Here is a 15,468-nt window from a genome sequence, read left to right as displayed (position 1 = left end):
AAAACGCTCTTCTTTCCAGCAGCTGACTGCAAGGCTATCCTCCTTCCTTTGAGGGATGGATAAAGCACAGACCGTCCCAGAAGCACGTTCATCTGTGGTCAGGGCTGTACCAGGCAACTCAGGCTGTGCACTGGCCACTGTGGGAACACCTACTGCACAGAGTAGTGTCAATGGAACCCTCAGGAACTGGGCCCTGGCATCCCAACCTCAACCTCAAGGTGAGGGCTTTCTTCTGTAACCTGGACTGGGAGGTTGCAGCAGGCCATTCATTTGTTCATTCATTCATCAGCGGCCTTGGGCTAGGACATCTGAGGGAGGCTAATGAGGATTAGAGGAGGTCATGAGATCATGAGGGTGGGGTCTAGTGACTTCACAAGAAGAGGAAGAGAGGCCTGAGCTGGCAGCCTTGGTCTACACCACCACGTCTCACGTGATGTCCTGTTTTATGTCACATTGCAGCAAGAAGGCCTTCACCAGATGTGGTGCCACACGTCCAGGTTTCCAAGCCTCTAAAACTTTGAGAGATAAATTCCTTTTCTTTTTAAATTACCCACTCTAGGCATTTTGTTATAGCAACAGCAAGTAGACCAACACACTGTATGAATAGGACCTCAGCCCAGTGCACTGAACCACACTGTTCTCTTGCCTGTACCAGGACCTGCCCCCAAGACCTGGCGGAGGCTCCTAAGGGCAGGGCAGGGCAGGTGGGGTTTCAAAGCTGAAAGAAGCAGGCCCACGGTGCACAACCTCCACCCTCCACGCCCTCCCCAGAGCCAACCCGTTAGAGGAAAATTTCAGATTAAGACTTCAAAAAAATTAGAAAAAGATAAGACCAACATGATACAGGCTGTGACTAATAGAAGGAACTTAGTATAATTAACATTATGCATAAAATATTAGTTTAAGAAAAATAGTTAAATTGGTTTAAGTGAACCAAAATTAGGTTACTGAAAAGTTAGTTATCATCAGTAAAGTAAGCAAAATAAAAGAGCATATAAAGGCTTGTAGTTAAAAAGAAATAAGAAATCAAATAAGTAACCCTCTCCAAAAAAAAAACAAAAAAAACTTAGGAATTTAAATAATAAGATAGCAGCAAAGTAAGAGGGGGGAAGAATTTGGCATTGAAGGAAAGGGTCTGAATTTCGATAATGGTAACTATAAGCTAAAACCCAAAGGGGACATAGAAAGGCGATTACAACCGGGAAAATGAAGGAGGGCCTTCAGGGTGGAGTGAGGAGGCTGAAGATTAAAGACTGACAGGTAAAGTGGGCGCGAGGAAGCAGGAGAGGGCAAAGGGATCCTGGACGGGCGACGTGGCGAGAGGGAAGAGGCCCGTGGCCCAGAGCACTAAAGATGTTACCGCCAGTGGACAAATCTGCAGGCCTAGCCTGGCACCGCCCCCTGCGCTGTCACTATTATTATTGTAAATGACAAGGAATGAGCACGTCCACGAGGCTGTCCCCTAGACCCCTTCCGTCCCATGCCTCGCAAGCTTCCTGAGCCTCTCTCTGGTCCCCTGTGGGCTTGGGCCTGTGGCCAGCAGGGCAGTGCCTGGGTGAGGGCAGGTGTCACTCAAGGGTCACTCCTGAGAGGGCCCTTCCCCTGCATCCCACATCCATGAGGCCTTGTGGGGAGGTGGGGAAGGCACCCCTTCAGTTTCCAGAAGGGAAAAAAGCTCAGAACTGCTGAAAATAAGATACAGCTGTCAAAAGTATATGAAATTAGCTGCATAAACTGTGAAATATAAGTCACAGTTATATTTGTTCTGAGACAGGGTAAAAATAGGAACAAATTCAGAGATGGAAGATCCCAGCCTCCCTTCAGTCACTGTGTCCAAGGGGCCTGAGATTCTTCCATCCAGCCAGCACCTTTGCTTACAGTCCACGAGCTTGGTGGTGGTGGGACCTGTGTGGGGACCTCAGGTAGCACCTGGGTGGAGGCATGCCAGGAGAAAGTCACTTCCTGTGGCTCCCTTAGTGCCTTCACTGGGAGGCATTTGGTCTCCTAACTGCACAGAGGAGGTAAAAGGAAAGTTTTTCTCTAACAGGCAGCAAGGCAGGTGAGCCCTGAGTCAGGGGAGCTACATTCCTGCAGGAGCAGTCACCTGTCTTGGTGACACTGTGACCTGGCTTTGTAAGAGCCTTGTTCCCCACAGTCCTGGGTCATTTCTGGACCAGTCTGCATAGCTGTGTCTTCAAGAGATTAAAGGTCACAATCTGCTCAGGAGTCTGCATGTGTGCATGTGTCAATCATTTGCAAGGGCGGAGCTCCTCTAGTGTGTCTCAGACACGTGCCAGGTGCCCAGGAGGGAGCAAAACCTGGTGTGGGCCTGCCCTTGAGGAGCCAGGAATCAATGCCCCTGGGGCTGCCATGGTCAACAGTAAGAGCTGATGATTTTGCCAATTTACTTAAGCCCCTGATATATATATATATATATAAGTTTTAGTGGGCAGGAGTGGAGCTCAGTGGTAGAGCACTTGTGCAAGGCTCAGCCTCAATTCCCAGCACCTCAAAAATAAAGTAAAATAATTAATCTTTTAAAAATAAACTCGATAACAATTAAACTTTTTATTGTGTAAAATTTTAAAAACATATACTCAAGTAGACAGAAAAGTATAATGATTTCCCCCAAAGACTCACCACCTAGCTCCAACACTTCTCAACTCCTGGCCTTCACTTCCACTTCCACCCACTCCTTCCCTGGCTTGGATTATTTTGGAGCAAATGCCAGACATCATATCATTTCATCCAAAACATTCAAGATGTATCTCTAAGAGACAGGAAGAGTTACACGTAGCTAAAACCCCACTATGACACCACCAGGATGCCCAAGGAAATGAACAATTTCCTAACATCACCAAATTTCTAATCTGAGTTCAAACTTCCCCAATTGTCTTTTAATCTCCCCCTGCAGGTCGCAGGTCATTTATTTGTAAAAACGGTTCAAGTAAGATTTCCACCCTGTAATGACTCCATCTTTCTTTAGTGTCTTCTAACGGCTTCCTCCCACTCTTGTTTATTTTTTCTTTGCAGTTTGATGAGAAATTGGGGCGCAACCCCCCTATTTGAATCGCGTTGTGTGGGGTCTTGATCCATTGCTCTCTCTCCTGTAATCTGACAGCTAGAGCTACAGACTGGCCAGCGTCAGGCTGCAGTTCCTTAGCTCCTCTCTTGCCCTGAAACCTTGTAAATGAACTAACCCCTGAAACAGCAGCCCCTGACTACTTCAGTATTGGTCTGCGATATTTACAGATTCTCACAGCAGGACTCTCAGAATTAACAACCCAAACAAATGCTGACAAACCTATGGCCAGCTGCCCCAGGGTAACTGCATAGGCCACTTCCATGGTTTCCTGAAACACATGCCATGGCCAGCATGGACACTGGTCCTTTCCCAACATCAGCAAAGACTCACAGTACCATGCATGAGTCTTAGCTACATTAAAGGAGCTTATGGCATTTTTTTGAGATGAATTCAGGGACAGTAGTCACAGTATTTGATAACCAGGGAGTATGGCTCAACCATTTAGAGCAGAGCTGTGGCAACCTAGGGCTGCCCCTGCGGCCCCACAGAGTACAGCCCTGGTGCAACACTGACTTCAGTGCTGAGGATCCTTGAAGCGATGGACAGCTCCACAGCTCCCCTGGGTGCTGCTGGGGAAAGGAAAGCTGATGCTCACTCAGCTGATGCAGGAAATTTGCCCACATGAAGTTTTCTGATGCAACTTAGTTGTATATACTAAATATCAGGTTATGAAAGCACATGCTATTTTACTATGTATGTAATATATATAAATACATAAATAGTGAGCATTACATATATTCAAATAAATTTGGTGTCTTCATGGCATGCGATGATTTTGAAGGTTAGAACCCTGATTCATGACATTGCACTTACGTAAATAAAGATCCAACTTATGACATCTTGACTTGGTTGAGGGTCTCTGAGGAACCAGGCCAGCGCTGGGCTGGGGGTGAGGGAAACCTATGCCTCTGGCCTTTGCCCTCTGCAGCCAGGTTAACAGGGACAGCCTCCTTCTCACAGCCAAGATCACCTGGCCATGTCCCCATTGGCAGCCTGGGCATGGGAGACCCCGGGGAGTGGAGGCAGGAGTCTCTGTGTTCATGGTCTAGCTGTCTCATTAGCCGTACAACCTCTGGCCAGGCACTGAATTTTCTTTTCTGTGAACTGTGAATAATGAGAGTGTGTATAACAGGGCTCAACAAATGTCAGTCCCCATCTCCCCCAGCACTTCTCTTCCCCCATAATCCTCTGTATCGAGCATCTTTCTACCGCCACTGTGCCTCTCTCCTGCCACCCTGTCCTGTGGCACCGTGACTCTCACTGCTTGATGGTGTGTGGAAGAGGACTTGCAGAATGCCCCTGGGTGAGCTGTGGAGAATTTCAGAACCTCTGAAAAGAGGCACTGACTACCCGCCTTATATCAGCACCACCCAAGCTCCTAACCCTCTAGGGGACAGGTTTCTACACCCACCTTGGTCTCGAAGACCCCAATTCTTCTCTATAGCCCCACTCCCCATTCATTATCTCTGCTGCTACTTCTCCCCTCGCCCAGGTACCCTTGGCATTGTCACGTGTGAGACCAGACTCTACATAATGCCCTGTCTCCTTGATTCTCCCACAGCTCCCTCTGATGAAGGGGGACTGGCCCTTTAATCCTGTCCTGGTCCTTTCAGCTAATTGTTCTAGAGATATACATCTGACTCAAGGATGGCCAACCAATTCTGTTGCTTAGAAATTCTTTTTCTCTAAGACAAATGAAAAGAAGCTCCCAGACTTTGGGGAGATGAGTTGAAGGGTCCTACTGGCAAAGGCTGCCATTTAGGTCATGCGCAGGATGACAGGAAAAATAAGATGGTCTGAGAAATATGTAGGAGAACAGAACTGGACACGGAGAAGCAAGGAGCCATGGGCCTGTGACCCTGGAGAACAGGGTAACGTGACCCTGGTTTCAACGCCTTTCCCATTCCTATGAAGAGGGGCTTTCTCTTGTACTTGGACTCTCTGAGACTTCAGCACTCTTACAATTACCTCTTTCACTTGAAAAAGATGAGTAGGCTTCAGATGTTCCCAACCAAAGTGACCTTGACCAGGGAGTAAGACCAGGATATCTACTGTCACCACTTCTATTCAGCATTGTAAAGGAAGTCCTTATTTGAGCAATATGGCAGGAAAAACAAATAGAAGGTATGAAGACTGGAAAGAAAGAGTGAAATTGTATTCCCAGATGGCATGACTGTGTGCACAGAAAATCCAAAGGGATGTACCAGGAGAAGTAATTACCAAGTTCATCATGACCACAGGTTACCAGGTGAATGTGGAAAAATTGATTGTATTTTTACATACTACAGATGTATTTTGCTCAAAAGCAATTTACAAGTGAAATCACAAACACTGGCTTTTAAAATAGGATCAAAAAGCATAAACTACCTGGGAACAAATTTAATTAGAATATACATAAAGCTTCTAAGCTATGAATCATTGCTGGATTAATTTTTAAAATAAGCAAATAAATGGAAAGCTAAGATGTGTTTGTAGATTAAATGATTTTAAATGCCAGTATTTAAGTGTAAAGGATCCCCAAATTTATCTATGAGAACAATGCAATTTCAACTGAAATTTTAGCAGATATTGTGGGGGGGTAGAATTGACACTGCAATTTTAAAATGTATATGGAAATATGAAAGACTTAAAATAGTCAAAACTATCTTTAAAAAGAACAAAGTAGGAGGACTTACACTACCAGACTTCAAGACTTTGCAAAAAAGCTTCAGAATTTAGGACACTCTGGTATTTGCATAAGGATAGATAATTAGATGAGTGAAACAGAATTCAAGTCCAGAAATAGACCCACATATCTACAGGGAACTTGTTAAAAAGGCATCAGTGTGATTCATTGAGGGGGACAGAGACCGTTTTACTAGGTGGTTCTGGAGCCACAGGACCTCCCCATGGACTACAGGGACATGAACGTGAGAGCTGAACACATAAATTCCTGTGCAAAAACACAGAATAGCTTCATGTCTTTGATGTGGTCAAATATTTCCTAGATAACATAGAAAATGATAAACAATAAAAAGGATTGCAAAGTTAGTCTTTCTCAAAATCAAAGTTTTCTGCTCATTACAAAAGAAGCTATAGACTGGTAGGAAATATATTTGGACTATTTGACCAAGGACTTTTATTTGATAAATAAAAAACTATAAATTAAAGATAAGGAATGAATAATCAGCAAATAAACAGGCACTACACAAAAGAAGACCCATGGAAGGCCAATGAAGAGGTGCTCAACATGGTGGTCACCAGGGAAACTGGAACAACAGGGAGAAACCACAATGTACTAGAAAGGTACAATTACAAAGACTGGCGGTTCCAAGTGTGGCAGAGGATACAGAGTAACCATCTTTGATTCCTTGCTGTTGAGTGGGTAACAGAGTACAAGCACATAGCACATTTGGAAATTATTTTTCTATTTCTCATAAAGTTAAGTATACACCTACCCTAAGACCCAGCAATTGGACTCCTGGATATGTATTCCAGAAAAATGAAGGTGTATGTCCACAAAAAGACTCTTCTAGGGATGTTACAGCAATTTGGGAGACTGAAGCAGGAGGATTATGAGTTCAAAGCCAGCCTTAGCAACTTACTGAGGCCCTAGGTAACTTAGTGAGACCCTGTCTCAAAACATAAAAAGGGTTGGGGATGTGGCTCAGTGGTCAAGCACCCCTGAGTTCAGTCCCCAGCACCCAAAACAAAACAAAAACAAAAAAAAGGATGGGTGGATAAATAAATTGTGGTTTTTCTTCTTAGCAATAAATGAGAAAATCTCATCCACATGGATCTAAAAAATATTATGTTGAGCAAAATTAATTGGGCACCACGGGTATACACTGTGTGATCCCATTTGCGTGAAGTTTAAGAACCAATGAAACTAACATCATGGTGTTGGAAGGCAGAAGATGATCACATATGAGAGCCTGAAGGGCCTCCTGGGGCAATGGGCATGTGCTGTACTTTGTCTGGTTGATGGTCAAGGGGAATATATTTATGTTTTATTTTCATCAAGGAGTATCCATGCAAGCTCTAGACTCAAGATCTACACATTTAGTGTGACATAAAATGACTTTGATGAGTAGTTAAAATGGGATTTATGAAGACACTAACTATAGAGACAATTACAACAAGACAGAGAGGTAAAACGTTGGGGTTCTGCTTGAGATAAGGGCTCTGGCACCCTTCACACTCACTGGTGTTGTGCCAGGTGGGGTTTTGCTGGTGGTGCTGATGGTATTTTTTGGTCTGTTAAATTTAGAACATGAAACCTCCATTTATAAGCACAAATCAAGCAGAAAGACTGCCATGGTTTGGGGAGGTGTCCTCCAAAGGCCCATGTATTAAAGGCGTGGTCCCCAGCCAGTGGCACCTTTGGGAGACGGTGGAACATTCAAGGAAAGGGGTCTAGTGGAAGTCTCCTGGTCATATGGGGGTGTGCCCTGGAAGGAGGTACAGGACCCTGGCCCCTTCCCTTCCTTTATCTTTCTGGCCATTTTTTCTTCCATTTCTCAATATGCATAATATCTAAAATTTCTCAATTTTGTGATGGAAGAGAAAAAAAGTCGTGTGTGTGTGTGTGTGTGTGTGTGTGTGTGTGTGTGTGTGTGTGTTTTCCCATACTGGGGATTGAACCATGTCTGCTCCTCAGACATGCAAAGCAAAATTTTTTTTTTGCTTGTACTCAGGGTTGGACCCAGGGGTGCTCTACCAGTGAGCTATACTCCCAACCCTTTTTATTTTGTATTTTGGGAGAGGGTCTTGCTAAGTTGCACAGGCTGGCCTTGAACTTTTGAACCTCCTTCCTCAGCTTCCCGAGGATCTGGAATTATAGGTGGGCAGCATTGCTCCTGGTCCTTTTTATTTTTAAATAAGGAAATAGTGGAGGTGTGTGTGTGTGTGTGTGTGTGTGTGTGTGTGTGTGTGTGTGTTTAACATAAGCAATTGTGCTGTTAAAACACGACCCCCTCCCACCCCCGCCAGGCTCCGCACACTGATGCTTGACACATCTTTGCATGAGCAGGTCCTGCCAGCTCTTACCTTGTTTTCTGGACTCCTGGTCCCATCTGCATTGGTATTCTCCAGAGAGGCTTTCTGCTCTGGGGAAGATTCAAGGTCAGAGGCTCGTTTATAGATTTCCCATTTTCCTGTGAATCTGTGGTATTTAAGAAATGGAGCAAGTTAGAAAATATTTATCTCCCCCTTTTCAGGCAATTCTAAGACTAGGGCAGCAGTGACTGTCGCCCTGGAAGGGGAGGTAAGGGCAGCGAGGAGGGTGGTTTCTCCTCTTACCCCCTGAAGGAAATTTGGAAATGTCTTAGAGGACAAAAACATCCAGAACCCCTGGGACTTTCATTTCCACTGAACTAAAATCCTCTACAACTTGTCATCTTTTCTCAACTGATTTTATGATGTCTGGTTCCTTTCAACATTAATAGTAAGTCCAGCTGGACCCATTAGGCAATGCTGGAGCATGTTTCTGAAGGGCATCCATTTAGCAGGGGAGTGTCCTGCATCTCCCAGACCTGAGTTCCACACTGTGGACCCAGAGCACGAGCCTTCTGGTTACATAGTGGACCAGAGCAGCCTCGGCTCATTTTGTCTGCTCCTAAAAGTTCCTCGTCCTGTGTCCTTTCTCATCAGAGAGAAGGAAAAGGATGTTTTCTCCTTGGATTTGGAGTCAGGCAATGCTGGGCCATCTTGTGGGGTTAACTCTAGGGCAGAGAAATGAGGGATTCATTTTGACCATAAAGCCATGCATCTTATACCTCTGGGCTGGGCATCAGTGGTACCTGTGGAGGTGACAGGAGGTGAGGTATCCCCTGTCATGGTCAGCATTCCTGGATGGTCTTGAAGAGTCCTCAAATCTAAGGCTCTTCCCCAGTGATCCTGTCTCCACAATCATCTCAGACACAGCCCCACACCCACGTTTTCTCCCACTGTAGAAATCACCCTGCCCCCCCCCCCCGGCTCACCAGCTGCACATGCATTTCTGTCTGCTGGCTGGGCTGCATGCCCACTATGCCCCAGAGGATAGCCTCTAGCCACCAGTGATCATTGCATGCTTGAAACACGGCTGGTGTGGCTGAAGCAGCGCACGCTCCATTTTCTTCAACTTAGTTCAAATCAAAATGTAAAAACTGATACTTGATTCAGCGATTAGGAAACTTCTAAGGATATTTGGAACCATTTATAGATCTACTCTTCCGACTGTACAATTTATGAAATCTAAGTCCAGATCAAGTATTTCCAATGAAAAGTTGGCATATAAATTGAGAGGACTGGGATATAAAATATCCAAGAGATTTCAAAGACAATGTAAAAAAAAATGGCTGTAAAGTATCTCATTAGTTAACTTTACAATATGATGATAATATTTGGAATATATTAGGTTAAATTAAATGCATTGTTAAAATTAATTTTGCCTGCTTCTTCATAATCTTTTAATGTGGCCACTGGAAAAATTCAAGCAAGCCATGTGGCTTGCATTGGATTTCTGCTGCACAGTGTCCTTCTAGCCTGCTCCTCTGTCTGCACAGGTCTGGGGACTCGAAGCATCTGAACTGCATTGTGAGCCGAACCACTCACTAGCTGTGATTTGGGGCTGTTGCTGTTTTAATCTGTAAAGTGGGCTTGGTGAGCTTGCCCTTGGAATGTCTGTCTACACAGCCCTGGGAACCTACAAGTGCTTGACCCAGTTATCTTCCACTGCCGTCTGGCCAGGTCCTTACTCATCCCTCAAGACTCTCCAAAACACCCTCCTCTTGGGGAAACCTTTCCAGACCCCACCAGAAAAGTCTCATTCTTCACCTTTTCCACCTTGGCATGTGGCTTGCAGGAAAGTGACATCATTATATCATGGGGTCCTGAAGGAAGAGACTCCAACTTTCTCTGTGTGTGAAGTATGTTGTAAACTTTCATTTATATAAATTTTCAAGGAAACAAAGTTGAGAGGGTGTGGAGAGGGTGTGTTCAGTCCCCATCGCCAGCCTCCGTGACTAGAGTACTTCCGTAGTTGTGTAGCTCTCACTTCACTTAGTCCTGGACACAGGATTTTGTGAATGTTTCTGGGAGGTTCCAGCAAACACAAGTTCTACTGTCATTGAGCGTTAGGGCCATCTACCCCAACCCTCTTTACCTGGGCTGGCCCTGGGAGCTGCTTTAACAAACGGAACATACTGTAAGTGACCACGATGCTCTGATGAAAGCGCGAGGAGCCCTGCAGCTTCCTTGGCCTCTGAGGATCCTCTGCCGGGTGAAGAAGCCCGAGCCCTTGAGCTGGAGGAAGGGCTGGAGGAAGAGACACCAGGGTGGAGCTGAGGCCCTCCTTGAGCCATTTGCTAAACACAGAGAGCTGAGGATCCTTCCAGCCTTCCAGGCCCAAATGAGCCACTGGCTGACAGCAGAGGGCTGACCAATCCCAGAATCGAGAGAAATCACAGACATTGTTTGCTTATGTCTCTGTCTGGGAGTAGTTTAACTCAAGGCAAAAGATACCTGATGTTCACTGAAGAATAGCTTTTATGGATGAGGTTATGGAGTCCCTGGACCTGAGCAGGGTTACTACCTCCAATGCACCATCTGGCAGCATCCACCATGCCTCAGGGGCCAGGAGACCATCTGCATGTGCAATCCTGCCCTGCCCACTCAGCCTTGGTGGCAGGTCACAAGGGAAAGGGTCTGCAGCTCTCACACACCCATGGGTAAAGGCTTCTGGGCTTTATTCTGCTCAACAAATAGGTTTTGGGCAGACAAAATGAGCCAGGAACTGGTTTAAGAGACTAAGGTGTCCTGGTGCTAAGATAGCCCAAAGGTTGAATCTCATTTGTTTTCAGGACAGCAGAAACTCTGATCCTCACAGTGACAGGGAGAAGCCAGGATAGAATGTGACCCCACTGAGGAATTCCTCAGTGGGCTCAGAATCCCCTCCTGGAAGGTACGTGCAGCTAGGAGGGTTTGTTGAGTCATTTAAGTAAAAGTCAGCCTCACTGTATCATTGGGGTCAAGACTCTCATGACCAGCACACACCTTTATATGGGGGAATTCACATTGTGTAGATAATGGCTTCAAAATGGTCCACCTTATTAGACCTGCCCCTGGTGATTCACAGTGCCTTTTATTCTCTTTTCATTTCATGAGAATCTTCCATGCTAATCACTCTCCAGGGATGTGAAGGCGCAGCTGTGACCTCTGACCCTGACACTGACCTTCCAGGTGGCTGGAGTTCTGCTCAGGGGTGCCTCTGGCCTTGGTTTGGCTTCTTCGTCTCATGGTGCAGTTGAAGATAGAGTTTCTCTGCAGGGGAATATGGCGGCAGGGTTCTGTATCCTGGCTCTCCTGCTCAGTACAGGGCATTTCCTCTTTTTCTGGAAGCAGCTCAGGTCTCACCTTGACTGATTCCTTGTCATTCTTCCATGAATTTCTCACTGATTTCCTCCAGGGTTTTTCCAAATCTTCTATTTCCTCAGTTTCCATGGTAATAGAGCTAATGGCTTCTCAGCAGAACGACTGGAGGTCACCAACCTCCCTAGACTTTGCAGGTTTTGAGGGCTTTAGAATAGAAAGAGAACAATTTTCAGTTAGTCATTGGGCTAAATATTCCATTCAGAGGATGGAATTACACTCCCATATGATTTGATGAAATTTGGAATAATCTGCACATCCTGCCAACCACGTCTTTGTCAATGAAAATTACAGCGTAACCACTGTAATTTGGATACATTCATGTATCATTTTATAATTGAGGATTGTTTATACTATTTGTAGGATGCACTTTGGAGAAAATGCTTTAAGTGGTTTGTATAACTAACTTTCAAGTAAACATTTCCTAAATAATTCTAGAGAAAAAGAGCAGCAAAAAAAATGGGAGAGAACTTCAGGATAGCATCACAAAGAGACTTGCACACGCAAACACAGAGAGCCATGGCAAGATGGGAGAGAGGCGACGGCCAGGGTCAGGGGTCAGGACAGAGCCTTTAGAGATGAGCCCATGAGGACAAACCTCTTGTAATCAGCTGGTAGCCAAGTCCATGATAGAACCATGTATGAAAGCTGGGGGCACTGAGGGTCCCCACCCCGTGGTTGCCCCATGGCTGAGTTACACAATGTCTACCTCCCTCTGGGGTGACCATCTCCTTCCCACCCAACCCCTTTTTCCAGCCCAGCCCAGTGTCATCTTGCACCCTGATCAGGGCAGCAGGTCAATTAGGAGCTTCAGGGTCCCACCCAAGGCTCAGAATGTCTTTGTCTATTTTGGGTGAGGATCAGGGCTCTCTGGGTAGGGAGATTTGAGGACTCAGTGGGAATCAAGCCTGCTCTGGTTTCCAGAACCAACTACCTGTGATGCAGGTGCAGAAGGCTCACGTGGGGATAGCACGTGCTTCCACATTCCTGTAGCCCTGGCCGTACTCTGTTAATGACTATAACTTTTACCTACCCTACATTTCTCAGACTAAACTTTCTGTAGTAAGGGTCAGCAGGTAAAAGCAGCAAAAATCCTGGATGGACAAGTTTAAATAATTCAGGAAGAGAGAGCTAGAAAGGAGTAAGATTCTGAAGTACACACACACACATACACACACACATACACACATACACACACACACATACACACATACACACACACACATACACATACACACACACATACACACACACATACACACATACACACACATACACACACACATACACACACACACATACACACACACACACACACACACACACACACACACACCCTCGGTACTGTCGGGGATCACTGGAGAAGTACCAAAATGGCGGGAGACGGCCTCCATGGTTGCCCTTAAACTAGAGATTGGGAGAAGAGCATGCCAGTCAAGGAGGTATGCGACATTGAGTCACACCTGAGAATGTCTGAAGCCTGGATGACAACAGCTATGACCTCTGTGGCCCAATTAAATGGGACAGAAGCCAGTCTGAGTAATAATCATCAAGCTCCACACTCATTAGCCCCTTCAGGGGAATGGGGCAACCTCAGGAGTGTTGGAAACCCAGTGTGAAGGATATCTTGAATTGACTGAGGTTTGGATTGCTATCTTTGACTGAGGTCAAATTTCTACCAAACAAAAGAATAGAACAAAAATAAAATAACATTGATTCCTAGCAGATGAAAGCAAGACACATCTCTTGAATAACTGGGTTTCATATTGATGCCAAGACCTTAGTATTTACTTAAGGTTGTAGCGGACTTTAAACACAGAGTAACTTTCAGTGTCCTTTCCTATACAAGAGCCAGTGGAAGCAAGCCAGACATTAGGGTTAGACACACCCAAGGTGAATCCTAAGAGTCCCACCCATGTATACAATGGAAATGGTGTTTAAGATTTAAATGCAGAATAGTCCAAATCTGGAGAGACATGAGCTCAATAAGTGTCTGTTCCTTCATTTCTTCAAAGACATTTTCTTAATTTAGAGGAAATACTTATACAAAAGCATAATCAGACAATGGTATAGTGGTCTAATCTTTTACAGCATGATTGTGTGGACTTCTGTTGCTGCTGAAATCTATGAGAAGATAATGTTCCACTAAGTGACAAATCCTGCCACCCCACCACATACACCAATAAGGCAGCTGCTGATTTTACCTGCTCCCAAGTAAATTCAGGGTACCATTCTGATTATAATAGCAGGGGGTATCTTATTTCTGCTCAGTGTAGTAAGAGTCTGTACAACTGAATTCCAATTTTAAAATCCTTTCAAACACACCCCCTTCAAGCATCAGCCCCTGTAGATGGAGGAAATAAAATGAGTTACTAATTTACAGTCAGTATTATGATGCACAAGGTAACCATAGCTTTCAGGTAAGGAAAGTGGGGACTTGACACAGAAATTTAGAATTTTTATTGTTAGTATCATTTTCTTGTTAATGGGCCCATTGACAATCATAATATTGGGTCATAAAAATTGGTATTAACTTTAATTTTCCATGCCCAAATTTTCACCTTAGAATTTTTTTCTTATTCAAACAATAATGGAGTGTTATAGCTGAAGAATTTAGAGACTGAATTCAGAAAGAGCAAAGTGACAGTATCCAGGGGGAATATTTTTTGTCAGAGATGGTTTTATTTTGCCCAGCAAAAATGTTTTCTTTTTTGCTGTTGTTCATTTTTTAAAAATCATTTGACTTATATACAGCAAAGTGCCCACATAGTGACTATCTAGATGTTTATATATCAATATAAACATATCCCAGTCAATATACAGATTTCTCCTTTATCTCTCTTAAAGAAAATAACCCAGAATAGCCTTAATTCTGAAACTAGATTAATTTTGATTGTTTTGAAATTTCGTGTAGGTAGAATCATATGGTATATAAAATTCCTTGTCTATGAATCAAGTTCTGAATAACTTTTTACATGTCTTATGGATCATGAGCACTCATTTCCATGCATGTTCATGCAGAAGTTAAATTACTAGGTCATAAGCCATCATTTAAAATCACTTATAAACATGCTTATTACTGCCAGTTTTCCAAAAATGACTAAAGACTCACCAGCAATACGTAAGTTTTAGGCCACTCCTCATACTCGCCAATACTTAGCAAAGTGTTTTCAGTACACTTTTATTTTCATATGCTTGGGTGTGGGAGCACCTTCCACAGTCCATAGAACTCTTCATCATTTGTACCTTGACATTTCATATCCTTGTTTTAACACCATGGTCCTTGAAGGCTTTTAAGCTTGCCCACTACTAACTTAATCCAAGTTCCCATTTATCAGATCCAGAAAACTGGCCCCAGGAAGCTCCACTGGCTAGTCCAGTGTCTCCTAAAAGATGACAAGCTTGGAACTCGAGCTTGGGCGGAACTTGGAGACCAGGCTTCTTCTGCATAAAACTGCCACCCACTGACAGTCCCCATTCCAGTCTCCCCTTTATTTGTTAAACCCCATTCATAATTTTATGAAAGAAATTGCGGCCCACAGTGAGATGCCTCACTGGAGTGGAAATCAGCTGGCCATGTTGTAGTTCTCACACCCTCTTCTAGGAGGAAGGAGCCTATGAACAGTGGCACTAGGTGATCCTCTTACTGTCACTTTTCCAAAGATTTTGTGAATCTGGTATTGCTTAGCTAGCAGATACTTCTCTCCCAGCATCCACTTTCTTCATGTGAGATACATATCTCTTAAAATCAGGAAGGAGCATAAAGAAAGTTTTGTCAGCACATATGATATCATTTGCATCAGGCAAATTCTAATTAGAACAGTAGAAAAGTGGTAGGACACTATGATGTTCCTGGGCTTTCCCTCAGTTTCCCCTTATATAAAACGAGGAGCTGGGTAAATTATTTTTTAACATCCCCTCCAGCTTGGTAGTTCTGTGAATGGATTAAATGTAACTTATATGATAGACTCTGGGTTCATTTTATGTTATTT

The 15,468-nt window shown here is 44.3% G+C and overlaps 1 pseudogene; it reads right to left on the bottom strand.

Annotated features, from left to right (window-relative positions):
• Positions 1-11,548, bottom strand: part of LOC143390145 (ephexin-1-like) — a 61,970-nt pseudogene extending 50,422 nt beyond the window's left edge.
• Between the last annotated feature and the right edge of the window lie 3,920 nt (positions 11,549-15,468).

Source organism: Callospermophilus lateralis, unplaced genomic scaffold (assembly GCF_048772815.1).
Source record: "Callospermophilus lateralis isolate mCalLat2 unplaced genomic scaffold, mCalLat2.hap1 Scaffold_65, whole genome shotgun sequence".
Classification (NCBI taxonomy): domain Eukaryota; kingdom Metazoa; phylum Chordata; class Mammalia; order Rodentia; family Sciuridae; genus Callospermophilus; species Callospermophilus lateralis.
Note: the sequence above shows the minus strand (reverse complement) of the source record. Positions and strands in the feature narration are given on the sequence as shown.